This window comes from Arvicanthis niloticus, chromosome 12, assembly GCF_011762505.2.
Source record: "Arvicanthis niloticus isolate mArvNil1 chromosome 12, mArvNil1.pat.X, whole genome shotgun sequence".
NCBI lineage: Eukaryota > Metazoa > Chordata > Mammalia > Rodentia > Muridae > Arvicanthis > Arvicanthis niloticus.
The window spans coordinates 24718777-24733393 of record NC_047669.1 but is presented as its reverse complement, the minus strand read 5'-3'; the positions used below and the strand labels follow the sequence as shown (position 1 = coordinate 24733393).

General features: G+C 41.1%; 1 protein-coding gene and 1 non-coding gene across 3 annotated transcripts in view; both read right to left on the bottom strand.

Moving 5' to 3' along the window:
* The window catches only part of Gsk3b (glycogen synthase kinase 3 beta), a 142183-nt gene that overhangs the window by 68496 nt on the left and 59070 nt on the right, over positions 1–14617 (bottom strand). The window lies entirely within an intron of this gene.
* Positions 13178–13309, bottom strand: LOC117718321 (small nucleolar RNA SNORA17). The gene has a single exon (XR_004608019.1). It is a non-coding gene; the product is annotated as a small nucleolar RNA SNORA17 (small nucleolar RNA).

Sequence of the window (14617 nt, the reverse complement as noted above, 5' to 3'; positions counted from 1 at the left end):
TAAAATATCATTAAGCACAGAGGCTGTGGCTGCATCATTAAGAGTAAGGAGGAGAAAGGTAGAAGTTCAGAGAGAAAGACAGCAGGCCTAAAAAGGAGCAACGCCTCATCAACCATGGTAAGAGACTCAATTCCACTTTCAGTGTAAACGGAAGTCACTGGAGATTTTGACAGGTGAAGTTAGGATCTGAATTACCATTCTGAAAGAGTTCTAACAACTGAACAGAATAAGTTTGAATAGTAGGGGGCAAGAGGAACCATGAAACAGAAAGGATAATGGAATTGTAAATGAAGAAAGAAAAGATTACTATCTTAGAGTCAAGAGCTTTGAAATGTGGTCATTTATATCAAACGTTTCTAAGAGATTAAGATAAAAACCATAAACTGACAATGTGGCTAATGTAAGATGTTGATTTCAGAACAACAGCTCTGACACAGACTAATGAGGGTGAATTCAGTAGGTGTGGGAGGAGAAGGGAGAGATGAGGCAGGTTCAGTGAGTTCCAGCTACAGAAGGATGACAAGTCAGGAAACCCACTCTCCCCAGACACCTGTACAGTACATGCCTCGGAGAGCCAAGGGCACCCTGAGACATGTCTGAATGTATTTTCCAAATCACACATACACAAGTACCAAAAAAAAAAAAAGGGGGGGGAACCTTTATAACTACAGTGTTAAACATAATCTCTCATAAATAATATAAATGATTAATTGAACCAAGAAATTAATTTTAATACAGAATTTAAAAGCTAATTGCTATGGGGGAAAAAACCTATAGACTACAGTCAGGTAAAAGATCAATAAGATAAAACACAATACTAATCCACAAGGTTGTTTTTTTAAAGAGATGGCACAGTGGTTAGGAAACCCTGATGCTCTCACACAGGACCCGGGCTTGGTCCCCAGCACCCGTATGGCTGCTCCTAACAGTCTGAAACTCCCGTTCCAGGGACCCAGTGCCTCTTACCTCCATGGGCACCAAATATGTATGTACTAATGCAGGAAAAACACTCATATGCAAAAAATAAAGATAAATGAATCTTTTAAAAAATCAGACTCCAGAGTTGCTATAATATAAAAATATTCCATCTAAAATATAAAAATATGTAAATGACAGAAAAGTTGACATTCACATAAAAAAAAACACTGGTTCTTGATAAAGCTAGTGCATTCAACAGTGACTATAAAACAGCTACTACAATCATAATGTGTAATGTTATAAATGTATTGATTTATTTTCATCAAAAGATAAAATATAAGCCATAGAACATAGATATATTACATCAAACACTAATAGCACAAAGGTAGGGAAATTAAGCTGTATTTGTATTTATTTGTATTTACTAGAACTAATGCAATATTAACCTGAAATAGACTGTCATAAAGTGAGGTGTCAAGTGTAATCCCCAGAACAACCACTAAAGAGTCACCTAACAGACACATCTCCAGGTGTGACTGTGAGGAGACAGTTGTTTAACAGGTAGGAAGGCCCAGACTGAACGATGACAGCAAGCACCATTACCTGGGCTAGCATCCTAGACTGCAGAACAAATACAAGGTAAGAAAAGAAGCACCAGCATCCAACCCTTCCTGCTTCCTGATTGTGGGGACAATGTGCACAGGTGCCCCCACACCTAAAACAGCTCTGGCCACCATATTTCCCACCAGACGGACTCTACTCTTAAGCCACAAGCCAAAATATACCCTTTCTCCTTAAGTTTTCAAGATATTTAATCATAGCAATGAAAAAGCTAATAAGGGTGTACTAAAAAGTTTCTGCGCAGATTGTGCTTATCAGTTCTTCTTTATGAAGGGGGCAGAGTTCTCATGAGGCCCAGCCCTCAGTGAGGAACTACTGACAGCTGATGGTGGCTGAGGGAAGGGCTGGCACTCTGTAGCACAGAGAACTCTGCTGCTACTGCAGTTACCAATCTTCACACGTGCTCATGGAGCAGCAGGGAACACACAGGACACAAAAATAAGAGTGGGACTTGCTGGGAAGAAGGGGGTTTGTGGGAAGGGGCAGGGGGTGGAGGAAGTGGGCAGGGGTGTAAAACTCACTAGAATTTACTACGGTCACTAATGAAACTGTCAGAAATAAGGAAAAGGTATTTGTTAAAGATAAAGAAGTCAGTACATTCTAGAAGTTAGGGCAAAACCAATATGAGAAAGAGACTAAGTAAAATGGCACAGGTAATTCCTTATATGAAACTGCATAAATTATGAATGAATTAAGTTAATAATCAAAATGCAGAGATTGCCAAACTGGGTTTTTATACTGTTTTCCTAGACAGGGTCTCTCTGTGTAGCTCTGGCTGTCCTGGAACTTGCTCTGTGGACCAGGGATTAAAGGTATGCACCACAACCACCCAAAATGTTACCCAAATCCAGGTAATGGATTTTATGTTTATGCTCTAAATACACTCTTGTATATAGGAGATACGATTTAGAAACACACAGATCATTTCAAAGTAAAAGAAATAACTGAACTATACCCTATGGAACCCTGGAGTGTTGACATTACTTCCTGTCGTGAGAAGTCCCTTTATAATATGGCTTCTCCTTATCCGTACTCCATCCGCACACTAAGTGTGTGCTCTCCACTCTCCCTAACCTTGCTGCCTGCTCCAGAGTGCCAACGCTCCCTGCTCACTGGCCACACTGCTGCAGGAATGCCTTGACCTGGTTCCTATACACACCTACCTGCTCTTAAACTGCTACTTACTTCATTCCCATTCCTTCCTCGTCAGGCCCCTTTCTACTGTTCCAGCACACATTAAACGCTCTTTATAGCATTTACAAATATTTTCAAGTTTATTGAAACTTTGCAGTATATTATTACAAGCACAGGTCAATGCTGTTATATAAATGTGTCCCAAAAATTACAGAACTCAGGTATTATATTGCAATGACAAAAGACAACAACATATACCCCATCTGAACAACTTACTACAAATTCCTTAAGAGCAGAAAACTGAACTTGCTATCTTTGTTGGCATCAACTAGCATTGAGAAGAGAATAGGAAGGAAAGGCAAGTAGACTCTTACATATAAAATAAAGACTTGTAATTGTGATAGACATGTAAAAAGCTAGCTACTCAAGATACAACAAAAACCGTACTAATGAGAAAACCTGAGAAAGACATTTCTTTTCTTTTTTTTCGGATTTCTTTTTTTTTTATTATTATTATTGGATATTTTATGTATTTACAATACAGATGTCATCCCCTTTCCCCATTTCCCCTCCCTAGAACCCCCTATCACATCACCCCTTCTCCTTTATGTTTTTATACCATTTTAATTACATGCATGTATTAAGGTCAGTTCTAGGTTGAGGGTCTAGCAATACAATAAATGCAAATAGTCAAGGAACAAGCAATGCAATAAACACAAATAGTCAAAGAAAAAGCAAGGCATTAAACCCAATTACATGAACACTCCCGTGATCACTGTTTCTAAGGGTTTATCAGGATGACCAAAGTATCTAAGCCTACTTCCCTATCCTAGCCCAAGGTCATTTTCATGTCTGAAGCCTACTTTCTTGTTCTAGTCTAAAATTTATATTCCTGTCTGAGATTACTCCTTTGTTCTAGCCTAATATTTAAATTCCTGCCTAAAATTACTTCTTTGTTCTAGCCTAATGTCAGATTTCTGCCTGAAGCCTACTTCCTTGTCCTTGGCCTATGTCATATTCCTGCCCAGCAGCCCATTTCCTTGTCCTTGGCCCATGTCCAAGTGGTCCTAAAGGCTCTCCACCTCTCTCCCCTCCTCTTTTTTATTTCATTAACAAGACTGACAACAATGGCTTCCTTACCCTTCATGGAAGCAATGCATTTATGTCTTAGGTTGGTAAGGCTCTGTGCAGAATCTTACCCGTCCTTGGCTTGCCAGCCTGTTAATTTAATAACTGTCTTGGGGGGGGGGGGGGTCCCATTTTCTGCATGTACTTTGGCAGCCAACATGTTGATGTTGTTTTAAAAAAAAAAAAAAAGCTTTAACACAATGGGCAGGAATAAAAGTATTCCCGGGACAAAAAGGTCTAGCATGATCAAGCTACATATGCCATTTCTGAAGCTTGACCAAAACAGAAATACTGACCTCAGGCCATGGGTATTTTTATCTACAGTATCTAGGGCATCATCGTTCAGCAGAGCAGCATTCTTGAAATTCATAAGCTCCCTATTGTTAAAACATCCTGAGGGGTATTAGAATTATGTCAAATATACTGCAAGTGTTATTAAACTTCTTCCTAATTATAATGACTACCACTGTAAATTGTAGAACTAACATGAATCCAATGGTATTTGGCATGACACTGGAGATGGCTCTTTACCCTTAAATTCTGAACCTCCTTCCAGTAATTTGAATAGGATAAGAGCATCAATCCATTCTTCCATATGCCTATCTAAATCCTCTTGTATATTCAACACATTACTAACATTTTTTGCTAAATGGTTAACAAAAGTAGTTGTCTTAACTTCTTGTGTCACAGCAATTGCAGAAGCAGTGGTGCTAGCAATTAATGTAATTAAAGCTGTTATAGCAGCAATAATCAAGCCCAATATCCTCCTGCTTCTGCTTAAAGCCTGACTCATTTCTTCCAGTACTTGCAAGCTAAACATTTCAATCAAAAATTGCTTTTCTTCTTTTTAATAAAAACCATTAAAATACGTATATCTCTAAAAGGACTGCTATGGTTTAGATATATATTCCCTGTAAGACACATATGTTAAAGTCTTGATCTACTGAATCCAATCACTGAGTGACTGAATCCTAAGGGCTCTGGACTCATCAGAGCACAGACCTTTTATGGATTCCTAGTATGTTCGGGATGGGTCTAGATGGAGAAAGGAGTTCTCTGAGACAGTATCCTGGGAAAGTGTACTTGTTTCCAGCCCCTTTCTATGTTCTCTCGGCTTCCTGGTGAGCATCTCTGCTCCATTACTTTCTTGTGCTGAATTATCAAGCCATGGGACTAAAATAATAGAGTCAGCCAGCCTGGACCAAACCTGCTAAAATAAATCCTAAGCCAAAAAGTCTTTCCAAACTTTAAGTGATTTCAGTGTTTTTCTTACAGCAACAACAACTAACAAACAAACATAAAGGGTTTCATTCACTTTTACCATTCCTGACACCTTATACTCGGGAAGGAGAGTACTTGGCTAGCTTCCGTCTGAAAGGTGAGCCATAAAACAATTAAGATTACCAGAAAGGTACTTCAGGAACCATTACGTAAAACCTGGAGAAAGTTAACTTTTAGGTGAGAAACAACCAGAAAGCTTAAAGCTGTGGGTGTAAAGTAGGCAGCATACATCTGCCGATCATCTTCTCCTCTCCTAAAGTGTGTTCTACTGGGAGATCTCATCCCTCACAAGAGAACTCTGCGGCTGCTGTACAACAGGATTCACCTCAAAGACTTCATTTTCAAGACTACCTTCTTTAAATATAACTTCTGTAAAAAGTTAATGTTATCCAAGGAGATGAATCACTTTAATCCCTAATTGTTTTATTCCATAGTAAAATCAAATGTCCCCCAAATACTCTACAAATGACTTCTAAAATTAAAGTATCAAAAAACTTCAGGTATGCAACAAATATTTTCAACTCAACTACACTTCAGAACTTAGTGTCTTGGTCTGAAAAATGATATGCTAATGGGGGGGGGCTCACCAAAACTTCCAATACATTGTTAGTGATTTTATCACTAATAAACTGTGTATGTGAGCCCAGAAGTGTGGTGGTCTGAATGAGAATGGCTCTCAGAGGCTCTTGTTTGACTACTTGGTCCCCAGTTGGAGAAATGTTGTGTATAGCTTTTGCTATCCCACCTTAAGCCCCAGGCAGACTGTGCTACCAGCCCCCACGGGAATATTGAATCTGCAGATGAAAAACACAGATACACAGGTTGCTCAATTTCAACCTGCCATATGGCTCAGTTGCTGGGCACCTCCAATCTACCGCACCTAGAGTGCCTTTCCCAGTACTACCAGCTCAGCATCCTAAATCTGAGCAACTTCAGTTGCTCAGCGACCTTCAGTCCCAGCTCAACATCCCAACCTCCTGCCTGGAGAAGAGGCTCATGGATGCTCCACCCAATATCCCACATGGCTGGTTGGCTTTTCTCCCTCCGAAACATGGTGAACACCTTTCTTCTGCCCTTTATCTGCTAGCTTGGGAAGGGGAGGGGCAAAAGTCCCACCTATCCTTCCACCCAGCAACTGGCCCATTGCATTTTTACTGATAGATCAAGAACCAATTGGGAAAGAGGACCTTTTAGCATCAGAATCAACCCAGAAACTCTCTGGGAAGATTTAGGAGGTATGGCCTTGTTGAAGGAGGTGTGTCACTGAAGGTGGGCTCTGAGGCTTCAAAATCCCATGCTATTCCCAGTTAGCTTTCTCTCCACCTTGTGCTAGCAGATCAAGATGCACTTCACTACTGTCCCAACATCATGCCTGCCTGCTGCCATGTTCCCTGCCATGATGATCATGGATGGACTCTAACCTTCTGAACCTGTAATCTCCAATAAAATTCTTTCTTCTATGAGTTGCCTTGGTCATGGTGTCCAATCATGGCAATAGAAGAGTAACTAAGACAAGGAGAAAAAAAAACAAAACAAACAAGCAAAAACCCTGTTTGTTACTTTGTAAAGGTCTGCAAACCTGTCAGAGAAAAAAATGTCTTATATACAAAGACAAAATTTTGCAAGCCATGAATGAAGAACCACTGATCTGTTCTGAGAACAAGATTTGATGTGGGGAATACTACTGACTATGAAAGAAGTTATTAGGGGATGAGGGGAAGAAAGAAAACCAGGACTATAGAGAAGGAAACACTCAACAGGGGATGGGAACCAAGGTCTGAGAGGCGGATTAACAACTGGTGAGTGGGATGTGGCGATCTCTCAGGCTTCTTACTCACATGGCTATTAACACAGTAGCAGGGGCCACTGGCCTAGAAAGTTCTTTGGGAAGCAGGGAGGTTAGTTCAGCTTGGTATGTTTACCTGAAGGAACAGACACTGAAGGTGAAAGGTGCAGAATGGAACCTGAATATGCTCAGTCCCTTCTCAGCAAGAGGGCTCCTCAAGCCACAGCAGCATACAAAATGTGTCTAAAGTTAGAAAAGTTGCCCAAACTTGCCTGGACTCCTAAATACAGTCAGCAACATAAACAATGGCAAAAATAAACTGGAGAACATAAACAGTGGTATCATATCACACCCCCAACCCCCATAAAATTTTAAGGTATTCAAAAAAAGAGTTTTGAGGCATATTTATACATAGGTCATAAGTAAAGAGCAAAAAAAAAAAAAAAAAAAAAAAAAAAAAAAGAAGTTATAAGACAAAAGCCACAAAACTAATACCCTAGAACAAGAGTGGACAAGTACTTTCTATGAATGACAAGATAGTAAATGTTTCAGCCTGGCAAACCACATGGACTTTGCTACAATGACTCAATTGTACAGCTACACTGTAAAAATAGCCATCAAAAAAATTAAAAAGAACATGACCATGTTCTAATAAAACTTTATTCTTTACTTAAAAAAACAAAAAACGAGAGGAAGGCTCAGTTTATCATTGCTCTAGAAAACAGAAAAAAAAAATCCTGATAATCATTTTTTAACCTATCACCCCCACCCATTCTCATACACACACAGAATGAACTTAGATTAATTTAATCATGAGTATTCTAGGAATTTATAATATTTTCCTTTAATGTTACTATAACCAGCTCATAGAATATCAAATTATAAATTATAGTTATAAAAGAACCAACTGTGTGACAAAAAGAAAGTAGAGGACTTATATTTCCTGTCAGCTGTGGTGGATTAAAGAAAACCCAAATGAGGTTCTTGAAAGTTGATTTCAGAGGTCTGATTAGCATATAGGTAACTGCTATTTTGAATGCATTCCTTAAACCCTGTGTCTATAAAAGTCAATATAACAATTATTAACAATAGTGATGATGATACCGATGACTACAGAATATTGAAAATATACTTTCTCATTATGATTTAAATGTTTCATGTTGGCAACATCGTTATTCTGATTTTAAAGAGGCTGTAAGTATAGAAGAGTTCAGAAAGATTCTACGAGGGCCAGAGAATTGGCTCAGCAGTTAAGAGCATTGGCTGCTAGGCTGCTAGGGAGCCAGGTTCAATTCTCAGCACCCACATGGCAGCTTACAACTATCTGTAACTCCAGTTCCCATAGATCTGACTCCTCACACAGACTTACATGCAAGCCAAACGCCGATGCACATTTCTAAAAGTTACTTAAGATGCTAGCAAACATCAGAGGCTAAGATTCATTTTTTTAAAATTTAATTAAGCAGGTGTGTCAGAACTCATGCACTGACTATAACAATGGAACATAACCTGTTCTGGCCTTCATATTACTATTTGACTGAGAAATATAACAATAATAAAGCAGACTTCAGACTTCAGTGCTCAGAGTTTATCATTCAAAACAAGGCAAGTAGACATGTACACACAGGTGCCATACAACAGAACATGGTGCATGCAATTAAAAGGATTATATTAAAATAATGAGAGTTCTAAAAGTATTTTTTAGAAACATGCACCTGGAGAAAATGTAAATCATTTTACATGAAAGGATACAAAATTAAGTTAAGCCTTAGGTAAGTCTCAATCCCGCTCTGAGACTACTGACTTCCAAAGTATACAAAAACCTACAGCTTCTCAGGAGAAAATGAGAAAGTTTCTATACAGCTCTAGAAGAGAACTGAACTACAATCTCAGACTGCTGCCGACTACACCCTTACTCATTAGCAAGGCTTCCATAAAGCACAGATGGCACATGACCATTCTCCTCGTCCTTCAGTGCTCTCTCTCCTATTCCCTTTCTTCTCTTGGTTTTCATCCTTTACGTTTCCCAGCTCTTTTTAACTCTCTCTGTTACCCTGTTCAGTCTGCAGCTTGAAAGCTGGTGACTCCCAACTGAGTAACACCAAGCCTGACCTCTCCAGTGAACTATCTACTTGACAATTTCCTTTTTGGATTGTGCCATGTCATTAGCAAATTCCTGATTGCCTTTAAACCTGCTCCACCCACAGTCTTCCCATTTCAACTGCTGGCAAGTGCACGCCTCCAGGTACCTAAGTAACCCTTGCAGTATTGATCCAGTTTTCTCTCTGGCCGCACATTCCACCAGTTAGCTCTACCTCCAAAATATACACAGGATTCCAGTAATGACAATCTTGTGCATTTGTTCCCTAGCAATGAAATCCATATTTATAGAAAAAGCTATATAGAAACATAAAATATAACCTTAATGTGAACAGCCACCAAATGTCCTTTAAGGGAAGAAATGTATAATAAACAAGTTATGGTCTATCTATATCATACTATGATTCTCAACAACTTATCTAAATCTCCAGGAAAATATTAGGCAAAAAAAAAAAAAAAAAAAAAAAAAAAGACAATCTCCAAAGTTATATACTGTATGTGATTCTTTTATGTAACAATCTTATACTCCTTTAATATTTTTAAAGATTGGTTTATTTTATGTGAATGAGTGTTTTGTCTCCATGTATGTCTGTGTACCATGTGTATACCTAACACCTGCAGAAGCAGAAGAGCATGTCAAATACTCTAAAAGTGGAATGACTGACAGTTGTGAATCACCTCGGGTGCTAGGAACAGAACTCAGGTCCTACCATCTGTTCAGATGGTAGGATAAAGTTTTTGTTGCCAGGGGTATTTTAAGTGTTGGGGGTAGAGGGATGACAAGGAAAGATAATCCTTCCAATCCTGACTGTAGTAAAGATATAAACCAACACTTAGAATAAAGATTTTCAAGGTTCACTGGGGAAAGGTACTTGCTACCAAGCTTGAGAACCTAAATTTGATCCCTGACCCTGCATGACAGGAAAAAACCTACTCCTGAAAGTTGTTCTCTGACTAATACACATGCTGTGACTTGTGCATGCCCACACACATGCACAATAAAGCCCTTATAACTGCGTAAGTAGCTAATCTGGTTCTCCTCACTTACTGTTTCCTCAAATGCTGCGTTCTTACCCTAGCTTAAATCACAGCCAACAGCTCCAACATCCCTTTATTCAAGTCTTTACTTCATAATATATACCTAACTTGTGTTTATTCTTTAGTGTCCTGCTCTCCCCAATAAACTCTGAAATACCATATTTTGGGGATACTTTAGTGTTATAGAACCTAGATCTTATAACAATATCAAATCACATCAACACAAATCAGTACTATGTATTTAAATGAATGATAAATAGCTCCATTTTTTTTAAAAAGTACAACACATTTTACTGTAGGAAATGTCACTGCCAGTATAAAAATAATAAAAGAGGAGCTGGAGAAAAGTTTTACAGTCCATCACAGTGAGGAAGGCTGGGTAGCCAGTGTGAGACGGCTGGGCAAATGACATCCCTTCAGGAAACAGTGGTTAGTGCTGACCTTTTCCCTCCCATAGAGCAAGTCCTCCATGCCTCAATTAACCCAATCTAGAATCCTGCACTAGTATGTGCAGGTCTGTCTCCTACATGATTACAGACAACACTAAAGTGACCATCAGAGACCCTCAAGCAGCATGCTAATAACATCCCACCTCCATGAATAATAAAATGCACAATTTACTATCTCTAAATAGACACTCTTAAGTAGATACAATTACTTTTAGTATCTTAGCTTTGTTAAATGCATTAATTTGAAGAAATTCGAAGTGGAAACTTTAGGGTTCTCTGGAAAGTCGGTTGGATGGTGTCTTGCTGGGGTAAACACGTGAAGGAATGTTTCATTAAAGCGGACAGAGGTGTGAAAGGCAGGACTCATGAAGAAATGTTTCGTTGAAGCAGATACGGGAGAGAGGATGGTTCTGCTAAAGCAAGCACGTGAAAGGGCACATGATGAAGGATTCTTTGCTAATGACAGGCATGTATTGGTTCGCCTTACATTTTGTAGTTGGGCTGCATTTGTTGGGACAGCATAGAGAGAAATGCACCAAAAAACTTCTCGTGGTGTGCTGCAGTTTCTTGCTGCTTCCACAGAATAGGGCGGACTGGCAGAGTGATGCCAGCTGAGACAGATGCAAGACCCACAGAGGGCAGGTGATGTTTAGACAGCATTTAAAGGACTCAGCAGGCAATGAAGGGCTGAGCTAGGCTTACCGGTAGAGGATATACCAGCCCTTTAAAACACTGACCCTTACCAAAATCCAACAAAGAAACCACACAAAAGCCAGGTTTCCTTCTCCAGATGGATATATCAGTTTCCCAGCTAATTAAAATCTGAGGGTATTTATCATCACTAGTAATAAATGCTAAAATTTTACTTAAGAAAAATATATTCTAAACAGCAATACAAAAAATATTGAAAATTCAAGACTGATAGACAATAACTGAAAAACCTTAACTGTGCTATGTAAATTTCTTTAAGTTTAATTTTTTAACTTTTTATTGGTTCTTTGTGAATTTCACATCATGCACCCCAATCCCACTCATCTCCCACCCCCAACATTCTCAAACCCACCCTCCACCCTTGCAACCTCTCCCACAAAAGAGAAAATAAATCTTGCTGTGGGCGCTATAGCGTGTCATAGTGTGTCCCACGATACACCCTTTTGTTCACACTTCTTTGCCTGCACATGTTCATTACAATGACTTGTTGGTCTGGTACAAGTCCTCTGGCTACTACTACTTTATCAATACTGACGACTGGGACTCCGCTCAGATATTCTGTGGTTGTTCTGTGTCTTGGAGACCTTGAGCCTTTGGATCTGTAGAACCAGCCCCTTCGTGCACTCTAGCACAGTATCAATGGGATATTGGGTGGGCCAATTCAAAGCCCTGGATCCGGGCCTTTAGAGATATCAGAGATGGTCAGCCTACCAGCTCTCATGCTCTGTGCCCAGAACCCAGGTGCGACTCTACCTTGCTGCCCAGAGGTACTGGGCCCACTCTCCCAAGCGTTGCAGCCAGTGAGGGACATGGCCAGTTTTCCCACTCTCATGATCCCAGGCCAGCTCTCCTGTCTGCCAAAAATGAGGAAAGGGAAGGAGGGTGTCTCTCTCTCCTCAACACCACCAGGCAAGAGGCAGGGCCAGCTCTCACACCCTCTGGACTGGCCATAACCCCAGCAACCCCGGTCAGCTCTACTGTGCTGCCCAAGTGTGTGCTACAGCTGGTGATGGACAGGACCAGCTCTTCTGCTCTCATGACCCCAGGTCCAGGTCTCCCACCTGCTGTAGATGGGGAGGAGGGACAGGGGAGGAAAGTATCTTCCTTCCCCTCATCCAAACCACCACAGGGAGATGAGTGGTACGGGCAGCTCTCCCAGGCATGCATCCTCAGGCCCAGCTCACCTGCTGTTCCCGCAATGTGCGGGGCTGCTCTCCTGAGTACTGCAGCTGGTCATGGTCAGGGTCAGGGTCATGGATCCTGAACTCATACCTCTAGAGGCAGCTCTCCCACAATGCCCAGGTGAGGAGAGGGGCCAGTTCTGCACAGCCCTAGGATATCAACAAGGCTGCGGTTGGCTGCCCAGACCAGGGATGTCTGCCTAGCTTTGGGTGGCAAGAGACCGCTGCTCCCAGATGTGGCCTCCAGTGGTAGCCCAGGCCAGGACCCGACCACGGTCTCAGGTAGCATCACTGGCTATGTACGCGGCTGTACCTCACTACCCTTAAGTGTCTAGTTCTGCCTCTCTTCATTGGGACCACATCCTCATTTCTCTTTCTCTTCCATTTCTCTACCACTCACTTGCTCTTTTTAGTGGTGGCTGAGTTCTCTGAGTGTCTGGGGTCATCTCAGAAGTGGTCTCAGGAGTGCTAGGCCCTGCTTGTTTATTATGGCACCAGGCAGGGGTCATCTCAAGCATGGTCTGTAACCCCAAGTCGGTGTGGCACAAGACTGGGGTTCATCTCAGGCTAGCCCCGTTGGGATCCCATGGCATCAGTCTGATGTTCATCTGAGACTCACTCCTCTCCTGGCCTACCCAAGTGGCTGTTTTGGGCTCACTCACACCTGGGGCCAATGGTCCCAGGCAGTGATCGTCTAGTCTCTGGCTTGCTTGTCCTGGAAACCCTTCCAGGTCTGCCGGGCACAGGAGTAATGGTTGTCTCAGGCTAGCTCCCTGTCCAGGCCCTCCGGCACCAAACTAGCAGTGTTCTCGGGGTCACTTTTTTCAGGGAATGTCAGGCTACTAATCATTCAGATGTTCACAGGTCAGAACACTGAGCGTAGACATAGCCTCTTTCCTCTCTGCCACCTACTGACGCACATGTGACACAGCAGCCACACCTGCAACGCCTCTAGGGGCAGGATGTAAATTACTTTTAATTCTGGTACAAAAATTAAGATGAAATTAGTAATAATTATAATCAAAAAAAATTAATGGACATACAATATATCAAGAAGTAAAATGACACGCAGAATATCAAAGACTGGAAATAAAGTTTGTTTAAAAAAACAAAACAAAACAAAAAAACCCTACATTCAGACATTAGCAAAGAAAAATAATAAGCATGCATAAAACACTAAGAACTGTTATATTAGCACATACTAACTAAACCCATGGGTAGGAGGAGGGACTGAGAAAAACTCTTGAATGTACAAAAAAATCCTATGCAATGTGATGACAGAAATTTCCCAAAATCTAAGATATAAAAAGACATCTGGGCATAAAAGGCAGCAGGATCCTAAACATATGCACCCAAAGAAGAATTTCTTCGCGTTACTATGAAAATGCTAAGACCAGAGAACCAAGAAATATCACTCAAAGCTATAATAAAGAATTTACAGAGACAAACCTGTCCAGCTAACATCAAAACTCTTAGTTAAACACCCTAAAGGTAAGGAGCATGGCAGAATGCATGTTAGACCGTGAGTAACAGCAGACTGACTTTGTTGTAATATTTTTAATATGTACTTTCAGATTTTATTGTGTCATGCTTTTGCAGGCTGGTTGACCCACTACTAAGAACTCAGCATGACGTGAAGGACTGACTCCTCCTTTCCCTCTCTTACTGTTTGGATCTTTCAAGACAGGGTTTCTCTGTGTAACCCCAGTGGTCCCAGAACTCACTCTGTAGACAAGCCTGGTCTCAAATTCAGAGATCCACCTGCCTCTGCCTCCCCAGTAAAGGCGTGCCACCACACACAGCTCCATCCCCTTTATTTTAAAATTAGTTATTTGAGAATTTCGTACAATGTATTTTGATCAAATCTGCCCCTCCCTCCATGTCTCCCAGATCAACCCCTCCTCCTTCCATACCAGCCCACCTTTTGTGTTTGTCTCTACCCCCTTCCTCACTAACCCCTTGTCTCCCCTCCACAAATACAGCTGATGTTTCCCATATACCTGCATGTGTGGCCTTCCAGTGGAGTGCGGTCAACTTACCAGGGCTACACCCTTAAAGTGAACTGACTCTCCCTCTCCAACAGTTTTCACTTGCTAGTAGCTCGTGGGTGTGACTCATGCCCACCTTCCCACTCCATGCTGTGATTCTGTCTGGCTTGTGCTAGGGATGGTCCTGTGCATGCTGTCTTAACTACTAGAAATTCCTATATGTAACTGCCCTACTGCGTCCAGAAGACAGTTTCCTTTTAGTCACCCACTGACTCTAGCTTA